This window comes from Ctenopharyngodon idella, chromosome 5 (assembly GCF_019924925.1).
Source record: "Ctenopharyngodon idella isolate HZGC_01 chromosome 5, HZGC01, whole genome shotgun sequence".
NCBI lineage: Eukaryota > Metazoa > Chordata > Actinopteri > Cypriniformes > Xenocyprididae > Ctenopharyngodon > Ctenopharyngodon idella.
This window is the reverse complement of record NC_067224.1, coordinates 45130416-45144591: the sequence shown is the minus strand read 5'-3', so window position 1 is coordinate 45144591 and position 14176 is coordinate 45130416. Positions and strand designations below refer to the sequence as shown.

Here is a 14176-nt window from a genome sequence, read left to right as displayed (position 1 = left end):
ATGAGTGAGCAACTGAGTAAACTAACACTTGTCTATGAGAATGTGAGCGTCTCGCTTATTAGCTATAAACCCATTCAACGTAGGCTAACTGCATGTGCGTCGGCCACATAATTTACATGACGCTCCGCTCGCCACTGGTATATAGACAATAAATCAACATTATTGCCAAGTAAAAAGATTCATTTAACACAACTTGCCTTTTTGAGACAACATGGCTCAATAATGTAAAGTACTACCAAAATAGTAAAAACAACAAACAAACAAAACAAAAATAGGGTAGGATGGGGGAAGATGCCCACCTTAGGAACAATGTGGATTTACTTTTAAATTGTAACATATTTAGATAAAAGTTTAGCATATACAGGATGAAGATGCATCAGCAAATGTATTATTATAGGAAATAAATACATTTGCTAATTTAGTGTCAAAATTTAGCACAAAATGTCAAATATTAAAAGAGGTATAAGTTGGCCCCTACCTGGGGTAAGAAGCCCACCCTGGATAAACTTTTACAGAATGTATAAATGACTTTTGATGTAATTCTTTTTAACATTTATATATTTTTAAAGTGTCATTAATGTAAATGATCAATTTAGTTGATAATAATTGAATAACCGATGACAGACAAAGCAGAAAACCAGTAAAAGAGATTCATCCGAAAGGTAAAATTATTCTATAACTTATATACATACATATGCCGTGTTGGGAAGGTTACTTTGTAAATGTAATAGGTTACAGATTACAAGTTACCCTATTTAAAATGTAATAAGTAGTACATCTATTTCAATTACTTTATTAAAGTAATGTAACTGATTACATTTGATAATTTTTTGATTACTTTTCTACATTTTTAACGAATGTTTTCAACTTTTAATCATTTTCAAACATGCAGGCATGGTTAACCTTAACACTGACAACTGTCAGACTTTCAATATCCTTCATCACTTGAATTAAGATTATAATAATTTAATTTTAAAGCACAGCCACCACAAAATCAGACTTTAGCACCTCTTTTTACTTTGAGATTGTTCTGAGGTTAAATACAGGCAAATCAGCAAATTTATATAGCTTTTTACAGAAAATATTCAGATGTAGCCCCCTTTGTAGTCGTTAACATTTTCGTAATTTAATTACACATTTTTTCTCAGTAACTGTTACGGATTACAGTTACATTTATTTTGTAATTCAATCACGTAATGCCGTTACATGTAACTAGTTACTCCCCAACACTTGACATATATATTTACTTATTTAATTTTAATTGAAGATATGTCATAATAGCTACACTGTGAATGCAAACTCAACTAACATAGGTTTTAATGAAAGCAAAGATGTCTGAAATGCACATCTAGTTCATGGAAATACTGAATCATAACCCCATTAATTACAATAATTATTCAATTAAAAAATAATAACACTAGTAACAACTTGCCACTTTGGGCCTTCTGTGCAAATTCCATGGAGTTTCATTTTATCTTTTTACTTAAAAAATAAAAACTATAACTTTTACTCCACAAATCTAAAAACATTAATATGTCCATAAATTCCTCATTAACAAATAGACACAAAAACCTTTGATATTCAACATAATACAATGTCATAGATCACTATTTTCAAGAGACACAAAATTTTGTGCTATCTATGATGAAAAGAAAGAAAAAAATTAAGGGGGGGTCATCTTGCCCCGGGGGACATCTTACCCCAACCTACCCTATATGCTTAACAATAGCTGAAAAAAGTTCAGATTTGTGTACAGAAAAAAGGCTCTGCAAAACAATCTGCACACACAAACAAATAAATACATTTTATTCATTTATTTTTATTACTATTTGTGGTACATTTACACCAGTGGAACAATGCTCTAATCCTCCAGACATTTGTGTCACATTAAAGGACACACATAACAGTGGGCTGCACCAACAAGTTGGTTTACATTTCAGGCAAGTTTTAAGGAACTGCCTAAGAATAGTATGTAGTATGCCTGCTTATTTCTGTTCTAAAAACTGTAGCATTACATCCATTGCCCATAGCAGACCTGTCTGTTTTATATTTTAAGCCTAAAAAAAAAGAATGTTTGATGTTATCATTGAATGCCTATATCATCAGCTATCACTACACAAAATTTGAAGCCATCTTCAAAATGATCAGAATGTGAACTCACCTTTATACCTTTGTGAAATTGACCTCTGTACACACACTTTTCACTGTGTTTTTGAAGTTATATATAGCACAATGCAGTAGTAATGCGTTACTCTTAGTTGAAAGTTAAACGAAGGGATGTTTTTTACTCTTATTTAAATTCTGGTTAGCATCTAATGGGGTCTTTAGTGCTAAATTTGTTCTGTGTTAACGGTTCAGGGTCATTAGCTGTATTTCTCTTCCTTTTGCGCTCTTTAGAAACTCATTACCATGCAGATGTGAGGGACATGTTGCACGGCAGGCGGCTTACGCAGAATTTAAGATGCACAAACACGTTTAATAATGGCAATCTCAGAGAAACTGGTCGTTCCTACAGCTACCGTACCTCCGTAATTCTTTTGGCCTCAAATTACAGGGACAGTATTCATATTTAATGACCCATGAAGCCGTGTTCGCACACAGGCAGCTACTTCCACTGAACAAGTATGTGTACTGGTGGTATTTTGGATTCTCTCTTTATCTGTTCATTGCATTTTTCCTTAATTCTTTTCATTCCAGACATGATACATCTCATATTCCATCCCAAATATTCCAAGGGCAAATTCAGTTCCAGTGACTCTGTGTCCCAAAACCTGAAACACCTATCACTGCATGTAAAGTCATCATCACAACTGAGCATTAAAGGGTTAGTTCACCCAAAAATGAAAATTCTGTCATTAATTACTCACCCTCATGTCGTTCCACACCCGTAAGACCTTCGTTCATCTTCAGAACACAAATTAAGATATTTTTGATGAAATCCGAGAGGTATATGTCTCGTCCATAGACAGCAATATAATCACCACTTTCAAGGTCCAGAAAGGTACTAAAGACATCGTTAATACAGCCGACGTGACTGCAGTGGTTCAACCTTAATTTTATGAAGCGATGAGAATACATTTTGTGCTCAAAAACAAAACAAAAATAATGACTTTATTCAACAATATCTTCTCTTCTGTGTCATTCTCCTATGCTGTTTACGTCCAGCGCTTCCAGGTTCTACGTCAGAACGCCGACTCATTATTGGCCGGCTTCTGCGTAAGCATCACACGCACGCATCGTGCTGATCACGTGATCAGCTTTGGCCAATACTGAGCCGGCGTTCGGACGTAAACACGGAAGCTGTCACTGTGCTTACTGCGTCACCTGCGTAAGGATAATGACAGTGAAGAGAAGAGTTTGTTGAATAAAGTCCTCATTTTTGTTTTGTTTTTGAGCACAAAATGTATTCTCATCGCTTCATAACATAAATAATTTTCTTGTTTACTTATTTAGAAGTATCCCATTCGAATCTCAACAGCATAATACAGTGGAGGTACAGTATTTTAAGCATTCAGCATCAATGACGTGAAATGGAAAATTAATGGTAAATAATGACTTCTGTATGAATGACCATTGGATGAATTCTACAAATGGACTCTCGTCAATCATTTACCTTACAAAAGGCGCCTACAAACACGCACTAACACAAACACACACATTATCTCTGTGTGTGTGAAGGGGAAACCTCCCTATAAAAGCTCCTCCTGGATGATAAGTACATGACAAACAGAAACTCAACACGGAATTCAGCTGTCAGCTGCCATGAACCTACAGCGCCTCTCCTCTCTGCTGCTCTGTGTCGGTGAGTTTTGTTTTCTCCATCCTATTCTTGACCTGTCAACCTAAGGGCCAACACAGTAATGGAAAACTAAAATTGTGATTTCCAGATCTGAAAAACTCCAGTGCTTAAAAATAAATTAAATCATAAAATGTTATCTTTTGTTTGTGTGTGTGAATATATGTTTTAATTATGCTCTAGAATTGATAGCAAATTCTATAAAATAATTTTTAACATCCTTGTTCATTAATGAGAAAGTAACAAGTGGGAAAATCATGAGAAAGCAGGTGAAATTTGCAACATATTCTCTTCCATGCTCAGTGTAAATCTTTTGCATTTGCTTTTTTATTTATTTTTTTTACTGAATTTCAATTTCACTTTGACAATTGACAAAAGACAATTGACGTGACTCTAGGATAGTAAACTTCCTTCAAAACTAGCTTGAACTCTCTAGCTGAATGAAGTACAGATATTGTGTTTACGTCTCCAGACAGACTGGGCTGTGGGAAATTGATTCGGCTTGTAGTAACATGCCTCTGAATAGCTGTGAGCTCCGGCTTTTCCCATATAGGTGTATGCCAAAACGCCACACAGTTTAAATCTCAGCTGTCTGTTGTCATGTTCAGCGTCACAAAGCACTTATTGTTCATTGCAAAGGACAGAGGATTAGGGCGTCACACTGCTGTCTTAAATATATATTTAGCTTTCCGAAATAACGTTAGAAAGGTCATCCCGGCACACAATAATAGGTGTGTGTGTGTTTCTAGGAGAGGAATTTCTTTGACAATTAAACGTAGGATTCCAGTCTGTAGGAGTGTTCAGATCAAATGCGTTTACTCACACATTCTCCGTGCAGACTTGTTTGACTGCAGCAGTCGCCAGATCATGCCTGTGATAGAAGGGCACATACGCCACTTTCTGTCGTTGAATGTCGTTGAATTACCAAATATCAAAGTATTTATTAGAAAAATCAAGTTTAAATTGTAAAACAGTTAAGGTAGGGTGGGCAATTTTTTATATAAATACTTTTTGTTATACTGTTTGAAACTCTTATCACATCCTGATAGCAATCAATAATAGAAGTGGTTTAAACATGTACATATATCTTCTGTGGAAGTCTCAGGACCAAAAATTCGGTCCGAATGCAATGATATGAATGTCCTACCTGCCTGTCAACATGTATTTCCATACCTCCACGCACCCTGCTCTGCTCGCGCAGACATCACACGTCATCAGTGCATTCAATAAGGCTATGCAGAGTTGTAGACAGACAGTCACTGAGAACCACAAACAAACAGCAGCCGCCTTTTACAGTTCCTCCTGAACCAAAACAATGAGCTTATGCCATGTCATAACCGTAATTCTTCCCAGAGCTGTTCACGTCCTCAGACTCGAATTTATGCGTTTCTATCTCAACACTATCAACGCTGAAATGAATCTGCAGCAGTCAGGTGGTACAATTAAGAGCTCTGGAAGTTGTTTAAGTTTATTATTATTGTAATGTTATGTGCTTTAAGCCATGAGGTAACTTAACGCCGTCTCTAGTCTTGTGATGCTTTGCAGACTTTGCTGTGCGCGTTCATGTGTTTTGGAGGAGGCGTGACTTTGGAGAGCACTGAGAAGGGAGGGTGGGATCTTATGCTTTCAAAGCTAGCTTGCTATTGCTAGCCTCTCCGAAAATTGCCTACCCTACCTTTAATATAGTGTGGTTTTTTAACCCTCATCCTCTGCTCCCGTACTTATATAAAAAAAAAAAGAGTCCCTTGCACGGGTCAAAATGACCCGAAGCCCTAAAATTATACTTTTTTTTGTCCAGAAAGCTTATATCATTTAATTTTGAATTTTTTTTTCTATTTTTAATGCAATTTTTTTTGTAGATTTTTAATTTTTAATTTCATTTACCTTTAAATTACTTAATTTTATCAATAAATAATAATTTAAGCACATTCTTTCAACTTAAATTCAACATAACTCACCATTTCATGCATAACCCTGTTAGTTCAGCTCAAAATATCTCATATTGGGTGACTCTGTGACTGTGATATTTTATGACTCTTGCCGCTAGATGGCCTTATAGTCTATATGGAGCAAATGAGCTGTTCCCTTTTTACCATTTTATTTGTGTGGGGGGGGTAGGGGTGTTCTACATTGTAAATGTGTTCAAATCTAACCACTTCATATCTGCGTGCAGTCTGCATTGTGACATTAAATTTTATTTGAAAAAACTGAAACAAAAAGAGAAAAACATTGCCCCCATTATATGACCCCCAATAATGTGTGTATGTACGTGTGTGTGTGTGTGTATGCATGTGAGTGTGTTCTGCATTTGGGATGTTCTATAGTCTCATGCCTTCATTTGTGTGTGTGGTTGTTCTGGATTGTGCCAGATATTTTATATTTTTTTGACAAATTAAAAAAAAATTCCTCACATTCCATTCATTCCAATGCGGGTCCAAATTGACCCGCGAGGGACTCTTTTGTTACTATTTTTATTACAACCAAATAAAATCCGCGAATCCAGTGAATTTTTGTGTGTGTGTGTGTGTGTGTATTCCAAATTCAAGTGCGACAAAAGTCCTAAGGTCTTGGACAACTCCGATGAACACTCAATTTTTTAAATCTTTTTAAAAATTCATTTCGGGTCAAAATGACCCGAGGAGAGGATAGCAATATGTTAATAGTTAATGCGATGGAGAATAGAATATGTGCAGAATAAAATGGCATGCAAAAAATACAATTATTGTTCGATAGACTGGATCAATTTATTAACATTTATTGCCACACACCCAGGGTTGGTGAAATGTATTCCTGCAATTTTCAATGGCACATTCGATTACTAAGCTAAGAGGAAATCAAATGGTTCCTACGTACTAGTTACTTGTCTTTTTGCACATTATTCCGAATAAAAACATGTCTTTGTAATCTTTCATCAAAACTACCCCACCTATGCAACAACGTTACCATGGATGCTTAAGCTTCAGCCAACAGATGCTGGCTGTGTTTCAGGTTGGGAGTAGTCCTCCATGTTCACATCAGGTCTGACTCCATTCTGCATTATTACGCCCACTTGTCTTGATCCCAATCAATTCCTGATGGATAAAACCAAGTCCCAGCCTACATTTTTTCCAGCTGAATATCTTGTTTCACTCTAGAAATTGACTGTACACTGTACAAATGATTTTTCGAATCTGTAAATACAACAGATTTTTAGGTAACAGGTGTCCAAACAAGAAAAGGAGACTCTAATTTTGTATTGTAGTTGCAGCAGGTGCAATGTTACCTCACATAACCTCAAGTTTTCCACTCGCTTATGTCTTTCACTGTCATATTTTCTCTCACACACATACACAGCTAGTTTGCTCAGTACAATATAGGCTACATGGGGTGTTTACAGGATGACTCAACATCAACCGCAACTTTAGCAGATTAACCTCTCTTTATATTCGCTAATTGAGGTTAACGTGTCATTGTGTTATAATGAAGCCTTTGATCCTGTTATTATTTGCAAACTGGGCCGAAACAGCATTCCTCACAATATAAGATGTTACTACATTTCTACTGTGATATAACAGGCTGTGATTCATTGCTTGTGTGTCTGTGTCCAGCTTGCAGTGCAGTTTTCACTATAAGAACAGCAGCCACTCACACAGCTGCACTGGATCATGTGACCATGATGTCATCATCAGGGGAGGGGCTTCAGAGTGCCGTGGGTGAAGATTTGGAATCTGATGACGATCAGGATCCATCAGGAATGTTCAATGATCCATCTTTGTTTAAAGGTATATTATCTAACTTTTTTTGTTCAAAAAACTTATAAAAAAGTGTTTATATTTTAGACCTGTCGGGTAGGTTTTCGCGGGAAATTGCGTACATACGTCACTCGCCCGTGCGCGTCTCGTCATACCCGTAAATAGAGAAAAGTTGCTCAGCATAGGTTAGTTGTCAGAACGAGCGAGAACGCGACAGAGCTTGTAATAAAACTTGTAAAGCATTATCTATTGTGAAGGGTCATTTCATTATGGTTGTTCTAGTGCTGTGCTGGAAGTGTCTATTAATGGGTATAGATACAGTAATGTCTTCAGCAGCTAGTCAGCTTGAGATCCTTTCCATCTGGTTCTCTTAAGCCTAATAGTGTATGTTAGGGATAACCATATTCATTCGCACAGTCACACCACTCTGCGCTCGCAACCACCAGCCATAAGGCGCGCGGATCTGACTTTGACCGGGAACGGGCTGGGGGAATGGGTCAGGGAGCATGGAGGTTCGCCCAAACTTTGCCAACTTGGACTTAGTCGTTGCATGAGGTTTTGATTTTTAACTGCTAGATGGCCAAAAATTAGTAAAGGTACTCTCACAAACTTGTCCACTTGTGAAAATCTCCCACAGATGTCAATTTTTCTTAGATTAAGCTAATTATAATTACTACCTGAACTAATACCATTTGGGATTTTATCTATGAACCACAAAGGTTAAAGTCCATTATTTTATCCCTTAAAACTCATCTTTATTCACCAAAATGACATATTTAAAAGTTTTTTCCTGTGAAAAAAAATTCTTCATGCCTTAAAATAGCTGAATGTAACTCTACACCCTTGCCTCATTTAATATATGCGGATCAATGAATATGCTAATTAGCCCCGCCTCCACTCGCTCAGGGCAGCTCAGAGATCCACTCGGTCAACTTACTGAGGTAAACGCTGCACAGTGGTATCGCTCTTTACAGCGTCAGGCACATAATGGAAATTAATATAATTAGCATTTGCTTGACTGTTATCAAACAGCTAATAATGTGTTGCTAATGTTACACAAACCATTCCCGTTCGCCATCTCAGAGTCAGACAGCTGCCTTCTAACAATCAGTATCCTTACATATGCTTTGAACAACTCAGAACGTCAGTGGAAAGAGACATATAGTTCATCATAACATCATAATATACATCATAGACCCGCCATATTGATAAATCTACATGATTTTTCATAATAACAGAAAAATATACCGGGATAACCTGGGTTCTCTCGAGACTCCCCTGCGTGTTTACTGTTAATGATATGCTAAAGCCCGCCGGCACGTTGACGTGATTGGTTACAAGGTAGTTTGTGACGTCAGAAACACCAGCGATTTCAAAGCGTGGGTTTGAGACTGTCTTTTTTTCACTGCAGTTTTAAGAAGAAAATACTCAGCAATGGTGTTGACTTATGAATTTGCACATGGTTTGTCTTAAAGCATATTAAAAACACCACACAGACATATAAACAACATTAAAAACTTGATTTTCAAATGTAAAAATAAATAATAAATATTCTCACACACATCAAAGTCTCTCATGTATCTTATATCTTTCAGTAACCCAAGTCAGTAGAGACGAGCAGAATCAAAAGCGCTCTGGGCGCAAAAAGAACAAAGGACGAAAAAAGAATAAAATTATCACTCCTGTTCAGCCGAATCACACATCCAGTCACAGGAGCCACAGCACCACCGCTGACCCCTGCCTGACCTCTCACGTGGACTACTGCATCCACGGCCACTGCACATACCTGCACGGCCTGAGAGAGCCCGTCTGTGTGTGAGTGACACTCACCTGCATGCACACTACATAGAAACATCTCACACACATCTCAAAAGAGTTTATAATGAATGAAAATCAGGCAAATGTTGGATTCAGTTTGTGTAAAGGAATGAATATATGATTGTTTCAGATGTAAGAGGGGTTATGATGGAGAACGCTGTGGGATCCAGCTCCTTGAGACGTCTCGGGATGACAGCAGCACTGAAACGACCCACACCGCTCTCGTCATCATGGCTGTCGTCCTGTCGATCATCAGCTGCCTGGCCATCCTGCTTATGGTCTGCGTACAGTAAGTACCGTACAAAAAGGCATTACATTCAGAGTACGCTTGCTAAGTATTCAGTACACCCACACACACTCATTCATCTTTCACTCGCAAAACACGCCTATTGTGACAGCATTAATTTATACACCATCAGTTTGGACACACCTACTCATTCTATATCATTATTATTGTAAATCATACTAAGCCATCAAAACTATGAGATAACACAAATGGACCTATGGAAATTATGTAGCGACCAAAACGTGGGAAACAAATCTCTCTTATAGCCTGTTTGAGCCTCTGCTTTGTCTAGATTCCAGATTTGCTCATACTGGATATTCATAAACCAACTTTGCGAGGTGTAACTTGGGATGGTTTTGAAGGAGTTAACATGTATTCTGGACACTTTGATTTATTATTTTTTTTCTCCACTGTCCAGTTTTGTGAAGAAATTCATATGTAAGCACTATTTATATTTGTCTAATAAATTAATTTCAAGCATTTACGCGGAAGCCTGTGTATCAAAAGGTCTTTTATATGTAAGGAATGCAGTGACCCAGTTGTTACTATCATGATCAGGACCCCAACATGACAATATTACAGTGATAAAGTCCTCTGAGGTTATTTTCACTATACTACAATTGAGACACTAGATGGCGCCAGATGTATTACGTATAAAACAAGAGAGCGCTCATTTGCTATAAATAGTGGCGCAGGGATGGCGTCAAAACCCGGAAGACTAATATAGGGCAACAGTGCCCGCTCACTTTTTCAGTGGCGCTGGTTCCGGAAGTATATATATGCATGTATATATATACAGTATTTTGAGAGTGTATAGGGAGATCTCAATTACGGCATTTGTGATGCTTCAAGGGAAAGGGCGGAGAGCTCTTTTTGCTTGTTTCGACTGATTGGTGGAATTTTCTGTACAGCATCACGGTTAATGTAGTTTTTCACCATGAATTCCACTGTTAAACAATTATTTTAAAAATAAGTTAAAATAATGCAGGCTGACGGCTTCACTTCAACAGAAGCAAATACTATTGATTAGCAACCTTGTAGCACAGGCTGTCTTTAAAGGTTTAAAAGTTACTGTTAAAAATCAGTTTCCCTATGGAGAAAATGAATTGAGTTTTTACTTCCAGAACCCGACTGTTGCACTCTTTTCACCCCTGGTTCCCTCAAGATTTTCCTATGGGGTTTCATAATAGGGTTTTTCAATTTATGAGTAAAATAAAGCCTGTGGTAAACATAGGTTGACGATACTTAGGCATTTTGTTCTACAACGTAAATTACATACATGACACACCTATACCGAAAATGCAAATTCTGAAGCAGTTATGTTTATTTTTGAATACTATGTTATTAATAAGTTACTAGATAAGAGCGTTTGGGGTACGAGTGTGTGCAGTTTATGTTGTACAGCCAAACGTCAAAGTATCCTCTCAAGTTATGTTTACAACAGGCCTTATTTTACTTAAAAAATTGAAAACCCCCATTATAAAACCCCATAGGAAAATCTCAAGGGAACCAGGTGCGATTAGTTTTGACACTTATACGATGTGGAATCGATATGCACATTGGGTCATATTTATGCTGAATTCAGAACCGCATACTAGCATTCTAGCTTGAATTAGGAAATCAAAATGCAGCCAAAGATAAATTATGAGAAACATAAATGATTAGTTCACCTCCCAATTATTTAGTTCATTTTGTCACGTGACAGATGAACGAATCCTTCATGAACAATTCTGCAATTGACCAGTCAGATTTGATTTATTTATTTTTTTTAAAGGGACCTATAATGGCCCTTTTACAAGATGTAATATAAGTATCTGGTGTCCCCAGAATGTGTCTGTAAAGTTTCAGCTTGTCAAATTTGCCCCTATTTGGGTGTGACCAAAAACTGTGTTTTTGTGTGTGTCCCTTTAAATGCAAATTAGCTGCTGCTCCCGGCAGCTTGCACTTCAGTTGCTCAACAACAACAACAAAGCTGGAGAATCTCACGCAGTGATTTCTGTAAAAGAAAATATCTCTCTTTGCATTGAACTTTGAGTGTCGTAACTTTGCAGATGTTGTTTATGCTCAAACAGCAACATTACACAATAACTAAAGTTAAAAAAGTGAAATCATATTCATAATCAAGGACCCCTTTAATGCAAATTCAACATACAAGAAGAAATAACAACATACAGTACAAATGTTCAAGCAAAGTACAATGGGAAGCGATTACATGAGTAATTAATAAGAGCTAAAAAGGAAGTAGATTTGAGTATTCTGGAGAACCATGTACTAAATGTATTTTTTGTTGTTTTGTTTTTACATTCCAGCTATAGAACACATCACCGCTTTCAGGCAGCTTTCCTGACCTCCACTAACGAGAGAGAGAAACTAGAGAAGAAGAACATTATGGTGTGAAGAGAAAGTAAGACCAAGTCTTTATTTGTGGGTTGCTAAATATAAAATAGACTCAAAGCCACAATGTTATGGTTTCTCTATTATATTCTGGTCTCTAGGAATGGCTGTAGTCCCTTCTTAAATGTAGTAGACCACTAATAAAACATCTACAAACCCTTGTGTGTTGTTTATGGAAAATTGTTTTTGTTTCAGGTAGAAGTCACACTGATGTCACTGGTGTGGAGTGCGCTACAGATATATTGCACATAAGGTGCGTCCCAACTCGCGTACTTATGCACTATTCTATGCCTTTTTGTAGTATAAACAGTGTGAGTAGTGTGCATGCACTGAGAAGATACCAAAAAGACAAAGTCCACTTTAAATACCTGGATAATGCACTTAATTAACTGAAAATACAAAGTGTGAAATGTTGGAGACTTCATGCACTCGACTGTTGAAGCTTTAATTACGCAACGAAGGGGGAGGGGCATCAGACTCCAATGTTGAATGATAAAATAACCTTATAGAAATCATACACTACTTGGTTAAGTACATAGTGCATAAGTACATAGTGTATAAGTGTATAGTGCGTCATTTGGGATGCAACTAGAATAATATAATAAACCCTATTGTAACTTATTGTTTGTACCTATTTATTAACAAATATAATTTCCTTAGTATTTGTCTATTTTGATAATAAAAAAGTAATGTTTATTTGATATGCGATATTTATGTACACATATGAAATAAAGGACACTCTCATAAGTTTTGTCTTTCAGTCTCCTTTTTTTTTCTTTTCTCTTTCTGTGAAGAAAACATTAAGAGTAATATAAGTTAGATCCAGAATATAGTGTCATCCGAAAAGCAGTCCAAAGATGTGCAGAATGGCAAAAAAAAAACAAAAAACAAATAAACAAAGTTTTAATTTCCAGAATTTAATTATTCCAGTGCAAGCTCCTTCCTGTGGGATCCCATGATTCAGGGCAATCCAGTGTTTACAGTAAGTTTTATGAGATAAAGAGACCTAGCCTGCATTGATGTCACAGTAGAATTCTGAATAGTCTTTTGAAGTCAACATGAAACCGAAGTTGCGATAGTGTTTCCTATTGTGACGTATATCTGAGTGAAATGGCTTCTTGAACAAGTAAAATTGTAGAATGGGACTTGGTTTTGTTCATGGGGAATTCAGTGGATGGTTGTGGTTTTCTATTGGTGGATCTCACGTAAGTGACAGGTTGCCCCGCCCTCACGCCAGTAAACACATCATCAGAGAAGACATGTCGCTGCAAAAGGGAGGGGAAGTTATTTTGATGAAAGATTACGAAGGCACATGAATTAAAAATATATATAAATCATTTATAATGCATACTGCAATATTCCATAAAAACAAGAATTGACAATTTTTATTTAACGGTGACTTTGATTAAGTGAGTAAAATGCTGATTATGCCCCTTTTCACAACATGTAATATAAGTCTCTGGTGTCCCCAGAATGTGTCTGTGAAGTTTCAGCTCAAAATACCCCACAGATCATTTATTATAGCTTGTCAAATTTGCCCCTGAGCAAAAACACACAGTTTTTGTGTGTGTCCCATTAAATGCAAATGAGCTGCTGCTCCCGGCCCCCTTTCCAGAAGAGGGCGGAGCTTTAACAGCTCATGCTTCGGTTGCTCAACAACAACAAAGCTGGAGAATCTCACGCAGTCAAAATGAGGATTGTCAGTAACGGTGTTCAGCCTTACATTGTTCAAACCGGAGTCGACGCTGATGGAGAGACTCAGGAAGAAGTTACAACTTTTAGAATGAAACTGGACGTTTCTGAATGGTTAGTGGATAAATTTATGTAGTTGCTGTGGAATTGATTCAACTCATCGACTAGCATGTGCCGTCATGTTAATCTTTTGTGCAAATCCAGCGTTGAAATGACCCTCGTTTGTGAAGCAGTAAAATGATGGCAATATTTTGCAGCGCAACCATAAAGAAGAAGATGGAGGGTTGAGATCCTTCAGTTTTCTAAAATTGTTCTGTGTTCCGTTCGTGAAGCGAAGTAAGACCAGAATTACCAGACGAGCCACCAAAATGGAAAGGATTAATTCTGTTCCTTATACTTAAGGAGTATATGTCAATCTTTATATCTATGAGTATTAATTAACAGACGAAAGCAGACATC

General features: G+C 37.0%; 1 long non-coding RNA gene across 1 annotated transcript; it reads left to right on the top strand.

The window, feature by feature from the left end:
• The first annotated feature begins 3677 nt into the window (after positions 1–3677).
• On the top strand, positions 3678–12772 carry LOC127513291 (uncharacterized). Its single transcript, XR_007930371.1, has 6 exons — positions 3678–3802; positions 7384–7557; positions 9123–9342; positions 9476–9634; positions 11941–12035; positions 12221–12772. It is a non-coding gene; the product is annotated as an uncharacterized LOC127513291 (long non-coding RNA).
• Positions 12773–14176: the final 1404 nt, after the last annotated feature.